We start from the raw sequence: 7,232 nt of genomic DNA on the forward strand, positions 1-7,232 counted from the left end.
AGGTGGATAGATCACGTAACTAATGAGGAGGTATTGAATAGGATTGGGGAGAAGAGAAGTTTGTGGCACAACTTGACTAGAAGAAGGGATCGGTTGGTAGGACATGTTTTGAGGCATCAAGGGATCACAAATTTAGCATTGGAGGGCAGTGTGGAGGGTAAAAATCGTAGAGGGAGACCGGGAGATGAGTACACTAAGCAGATTCAGAAGGATGTAGGTTGCAGTAGGTACTGGGAGATGAAGAAGCTTGCACAGGATAGAGTAGCATGGAGAGCTGCATCAAACCAGTCTCAGGACTGAAGACCACAACAACAACAACCTCCTAATATTATGTTGGATTTTCTTTTTCCTGGCATAGTGCAGCAACTCAACGTGGCATGGAGCCAACAAGTCATTAGAAGTCCCTGGCAAAAGTATTGAGCCATGCTGCCTCTATAGCTGTCCATAATTGCGAAAGTGTTGCCATTGCAGGATTTTGTGCACAAACTGATCTCTCAGTTATGTCCCATAAATGTTCAATGGAATTTGTTCCAGGTGAGCTGGGCTGGGTGGCCAAACCATTCTCTCGAATTGTCCAGAATTTTCTTCAAATCAACAATTGTGGCATGGTGACATCGTAAGTTGCCATCTATAAAAATTCCATCATTGTTTAGGAACATGAAGTCCATGAACAGCCAAATGGTCTCCAAGTAGCCAGTGGACTGGAGGACCCAGTCCATTCCATGTCAACACAGCCCACATCTTTATGGAGCCTCACCAGTGTTCAGAGTACCTTTTTCACAATCTGGGCCTGTGGCTTTGTGTGGCACACTTGATCCCTACTAACTGAAATCAGGACTCATCTGACTGGGCCACAGTTCTCCAGTCGTCTAGGGGCCAATCAACATAGTCATGAGCCCAGGAGAGGTGCTGCAGGCGATGTCGTGCTATTAACAAAGGCACTCACATTGGTCGTCTACTTCAATAGCCCATTAACACCAAATTTTGTGACACTGTCCCAATGGATATGTTCGTCATATGTCCCACATTGATTTCTGCAGTTAGTTCACTCAGTGTTGCTTGTTTGTTAGCTCTGGCAACTCTGCGCAGACACTGCAGCTCTTCGTCACCAATTGAAGAATATCGGCAACAATACTGTCCGCGGTGAGAGGTAATGCCTGAAATGTGGTAGCCTCGGCATGCTTTTGACATTGTGGATCGCTGACTGTTGAATTCCATAATGATTCCTGTAATGGGATGTCCCATGCGTCTAGCTGCAACTACCATTTTGTGTTCCTGTCGTGCAGCCATAATCACCTTGAAAACCTTTTCACACGAATCACTTGTATAAAAATCACAGCTCCACCAATGCAGTGCACTTTAATATCTTATATATGCAATACTACTGCCATCTGTAGATGTGCACAATGCTATCGTAGGACTTTTGTCACTTCAAACATAAAGATCTCAAGTTATCTTGCCAATATAGGCTTCATAAAACTCGTTTGATAAATGAAAGAATTGAATTTCAACACATCACACAGCTTAACACTTTCGCCAGCCAGTGCGGCTGATGCTTATAAGCATCCGCACTCACTGTTGGATTACAAGTCTAGTCTAGTTGCAGCGTCTAAGCTAGCATCAAAGTTTTGTGTGGTCAGTTATCGAAGGTATATTGTTTGTAATGGCAGCTAATGAACTGACACCTGGACCTTCCAATGAGAAAAGGAGCAGCAAAAGTGTTAAATTGACAGAGGAACAGTTACTTAGTGTAATAGATGACAGTGGTTTTCTGTGTAGTGAGGACGAAGCATACCACAGAGATTGTCATTTAGAGGCTGCAGAAGAATTGCAGAGTGATGATAGCGTGGAGCACAGCTTTTGACTCGGTTTCGTGACAGTTCCAAATCTGACGATACGGATCATGACTGTGTGGAAATCGACGATGAAAAAGAGCCCGACCTGTCACATGTTGATAATCCAAGTGAGTCCTGGCATAAAGAGCCACATACTATGCAATATCACCCATGTACGAAGGAAGAAGTTTTGGCTGTCTGCGGTGGCCGAGCGGTTCTAGGCGCTCAGTCTGGAACCGCGTAACTGCTATGGTAGCAGGTTTGAATCCTGCTTCGGGCATGGATGTGTGTGATGTCCTTAGGTTAGTTAGGTTTAAGTAGTTCCAAGTTCTAGGGGACTGATGACCACAGATGTTGAGTCCCATAGTGCTCAGAGCCATTTGAAGATGTTTTGCAGAGTCATCCTGCTGGCAATTCTCCTGTGGATTTCTTCAGATTATTGGTAACAGGCGAATTGTTGCACTTTGTAGTTGATGAAACAAACGATAACGCAGTCAACATATTTCTGATCGAAAATACAAAAGAGGGATCTAGGATCTGTAAATGGAAACCTCTAAGCATAGGTGAATTACTAGTTTTCCTTGTTGTTTTGTTACATATGGGTAACGATAAATATCGGCAATTACAAGACTACTGGAAGAAAGAACTGCTGTTAGAGAATAGAGGAATAGCAATGAGTATAAGCAGAGACCAATAGTTGATCATATTACGCTCTCAGAGTTTTACAAAAAATCTGCTTCCAGGAAACCCGAAACTAGACTATCATTTATATAAGATACGACCTATATTGGATTATATTAACATGAGAATGTCTCAAGTGTATTACCCTGGCTGAGATTTATCAATGATTCTTTGGAGGGGAAGATTGTCAATTAGACAATACATAAAAAAGCAAACGTAATAAATAAGGCATTGTGCCTATCTACCGGCGCTTTCCCGCTTGGTAAGTCTTTGAATCTTTGTTTTTAATACAAATAAGGCATTAAGATATACATGCTCAACAATCCAGATGGTTTCATAAATAAGTGCGCTGGGTACACGGGAAGTAGTCAAACAAAAGTTTTCAGAGTCCAAAAGCGTGTAATACGTATTAATTGTGGAGTAAAATCACGGACATCCTGTAGAAACCTCTTCAAAGAACTGAGTATACTAACTACTGCCTCTCAGTATATTTACTCCTTAATGAAATTTGTCCTAGATAATATATCTTTTTTCCAACAAACAGCGCAGTTCATACATACAATACCAGGAACAAAAATGATCTACACAAGGACTTAAAAGCACTTGCTTTAGTTCAAAAAGGGGTCCACTACTCAGGAACATTCATATTCAATAATTTGCCAGCAAACATAAAAAATTTAGTTACAAATAAAGATCAGTTCAAAAGGAGCCTGAGAGACTTACTAGTGGCCAACTCCTTCTTCTCCATTGATGAACTTTTTAATAGAAACAAATGATGTATTGTATATATTCATACTATTAGTATTGTTATTCCAGACTTAAAAAAAGATTGCCCTAATCTAATCTATGTCTGGGACTGATAAGCGAGATCAGATGTTATCGTACATTATGATTTATGTGAACGAAAGACTATCCACGGGCCGAAAAAACTATTCTTTCATGTCAGTGACATGCTAGTTTTGAATTCTCTATATCTGTACAACAAATACTCAGGAAATAAAATGACGTTGTGCGATTGCAGAATGAACATTATAAAGGGCTTCTTTCCGCCAATGGACGTTTCACAAAATGTGAGCAAGAAACATCACAAGCAAACACACGTTGTGCTAAAGTGGGAAGCTACTGCAGGGAAGAAGCAAGTTATGAGGAAACGGTGTAAGAAGTGCGCGGAACAAGGCAAGTGCCCTGATACGCCATACGAGTGTACAACGTGCCCAGACAAACCTGGATACTGCTTGAACAGCTGTATAATTTCCCAGTTTTTTGCGAAAGAATTTGTTGTGCTAAATTTGTTTTAATAGCACTGCAGTTGAAGTGATGGGGAACATGAGAGAAGCCTCCATGTAGGGTGTGTTTTGCTTACTAGTTTCTACACATCCAGGTGTCTCCTGGACATCTATGATAAATGTAGACGACTAATTCTCTCATACCAGGAGCAAACATGCTACTAAACTGACAACCTCTGTCAGAGTCAATCTTAAAAATGTGCATTTGAAGTAAATATAATTTCAAATGAATCCAGTTTCCTTTTTCCTTTTTTTTCCCTTCTCAAGAATTTGCGTTTTGGAATCCAAATTTTACCTGAATGCAATGGATTTGTTGCTCGTTTGAATTGTATTTTTGTTACATTATCAACAAATCAGAACATTTGAACAATGCCTGTGACCCCTATAGGTGTCAGACAGAAAACAGACTTTAAAACATGACCACAATACAGTCGAAGCTTATTTGAAGTAATGGATCTAAGATGTCATCATTAAGTCAGTATAGAACATGATCCTTTACGTCAGCCTGTAGCTCAGGTGTGCTTAGGAGTGTCGGCTCCAAGCGGTACCTGCCATTTCAGTGTGTTACTGTAAAGGGAGGTAGCATCAGTAGTGACAAGCAGGATTGCACGTGGTAACGGAACATAACTGTGGAGAGTCAGTGGAGGAAATGGTTTATGTAGGAGGGTATGTTGTGGGTAATAGGCTGAAGGTGTTGGTCTATGAGAGCAGAGATTCTCTGATTTGGAGCACAGTAACTGGCTACAATGGGTGTCCTAAGTAGTTGGGTTTATGGACATTGGGAAGCAAATAGAAAGTAGGAATGCAGGGAGTGATATGGGTGAAGAGAGAGGTATATACCATGGAGAGGTTCTGTGATGGGCCAAAGGATTTGAGGAGGGAAAAGATCCTGTTGGATTTCTGGAATGGGATCAATGTAGCAGGTTTCGTAGGTGGATGAATCTGACAGCTGGTGGATCCTTCCATCAGATAATCCTTGTGGTACAAAGCTACAGAGTTGGAGCCTTGGTCTGCTGGTAGGATTATAAGGTTGAGATCAGTTTTCAGATGGTGGATTGCAGTTCTTCCTGTGGATCTAATGTTAGCTTTCATGTGGAGGGATTTGGGGAAAGATGGTGGGGACAAGTTTCGAGTTTAAGAAATCCTGGAAAGTTTTAGGAGGTGATATGGAGGCAATGGGTGTGGACAACAGTTGGATGCAGGTGTGAACTGAGTCAAGCAGGGTTCACCACTGGTTTTGGATTGAGTCTGATTACTAAGGTTGGTTGAGAAAAGTATTTCCACTACAGGGACCAGGAGAAGGAGAGATGGTCTTTAACAAATCCAGCATGATTGAATTTGAGAATGGGGCAAAAGGTGAGGCTTTTGGAAAGGACTGATACTTCTGTGGGGATAAGGCTTTTGGAGGAAATATTCATTACTGTATTTTGGACCTGTACAGGTTCCGGACTCTGTATGGTGCTGGGAAGGATTTTTTGATGGTGTAGTAAATATAGTAGATCTGCAAGGCAGGGTTTTTCAACTAAGAGGAGATGGGAAGGAGCAGGTTTGGTGGTTGTTGTAGAAATGGTCGATAGTGGTAATCCCAGACGGGAGTTCAAGGTGAACAGTTTGGAGCCTCTTTTGAGATGGTGTAGTGCATGCTGCTATAGTTCCTGGAGAACGAGAAATGGTGGGATACAGGAATTAGCGGTTGCACAATAGGAGATGTTTATGGATGGGGAGAACATGTGTCAAGGTTTGGGCCTGAGTTACATGGCTTTGCAAGAAAAGGTTGGTGAGGGTTAGTGACTGGTGCAATCTGAACACATGGAGGTTATTGTGGAAGGAGGGGTGACAGCAATACTTCATTGTTAATTATTCTTGCTGTCCATGGTATTTTAAGCATTCAACAGTAAACCCACATTACAAAAGCCTCAATCTTTCTCAATGTTGGCATATTTAATGTCCATCCTTAAGAACTATATGTAAGTACAGACCAGATGTAGCAGCTTAGAAATTCGACTCAAAGATTTGGGTGTAACATGTATTCATGAAAATTTTCTTGAATTTCATAAAAGCATTATCGTACTTCTCTCTGTAACATTTTACCTCCATGTATGATCTCCAGTCTTCACAGAGCCACATTCCAAGGTACTTAAACAGGCCTACTGTGTGTATTAATGAGCCACTGAATTGTAGATTTGCATTTATACAAGAGTCAGGCTGTTGTGTGCCAGTCATACATCCTTTTAGTCTCTATGTCCAGATTTGGGTTACTGCCCCTCCCAATGAACCATGGACCTTGTCATTGGTGGGGTGCCTTGTGTACTTCAACAGTACAGATAGCAGCACCTAAGGTGCAATCACAACAGAGGGGTATCTGTTGAGAGCCAGACAAACCTTTGCTTCCTGAAGATGAGCAACAGCCTTTTCAGTAGCTGCAGGAACCACAGTCTGGATGATTGACTGATCTGGCCTTGTAAATCAACCAAAATTGCCTTGATGTGCTGGTACTGTGAAAGGCTGAAAGTAAGTGGAAACAGCAGCTGTAATTTTTCCCAGGGGCATGCAGCTCTACTGTGTGGTTAAATGATGATGGAATCCTCTTGAGTAAAATGTTCCAGAGGTAAAATAGTCCCCAGTCTGGATCTCTGGGTGGGAACTACTCACGGATATCAGGAGAAACAGAACTGGCATTGTACAGGTTGAGTGTGGAATGTTAGATCCTTTAATTGAGTGGGTATGTTAGAAAATTTAAAAAGAGAAATGGATAGGTTGAAGTTATATATTTTGGAAATTAGTGAAGTTCAGTGGCAGGATGAACAGGACTTCTAGTCAGGTGAATACAGGGCTCAAATATAAAATGAAGTATGGACAGTGCAGGAGCAGGTTTAATAATGAATAAGAAAATAGGAAAGCAGGTAAGATGTCATGAACAGCATAATGACTGCATTATTGTAGCCAAGACTGACATGAAGCCCACATCTACCAAAGTAGTACAAGTTTATATTCCAACTAGCTTTGCAGATGATGAAGAGATTGAAGAAATGTATGATGAAAGAAAAGAAATTATTCAGGTAGGCAAGGCAGATGAAAACTCAATTGTGATGGAGAACTGAAATTCGATGGCAGGAAAAGAAAGAGAAGGAAAAACAGTAGGTGAATATGGACTGAGGTCAAAGGAATCAAAGAGGAAACTGCCTGCTAGAATTTTGCACAGAGCATAATTTAATCATTGTTAATTGTTGGTTTAAGAACCGTGAAAGAAGGGTGTTTATGTGAAAGAGACCTGGAGATCTGGGAAGGTTTCAGATTGATTATATAACAGTAAGACAGGGATTTCAGAACCATATTCTAAATTGTAAGACATTTCCAGGGGCAAATGTGAACTCTGACCATAATTTCCTTGTTACGAACTGCAGATTAAAATAGAAGAAACTGCAAAAAG

Source organism: Schistocerca gregaria, chromosome 7 (genome assembly GCF_023897955.1).
Source record: "Schistocerca gregaria isolate iqSchGreg1 chromosome 7, iqSchGreg1.2, whole genome shotgun sequence".
Classification (NCBI taxonomy): domain Eukaryota; kingdom Metazoa; phylum Arthropoda; class Insecta; order Orthoptera; family Acrididae; genus Schistocerca; species Schistocerca gregaria.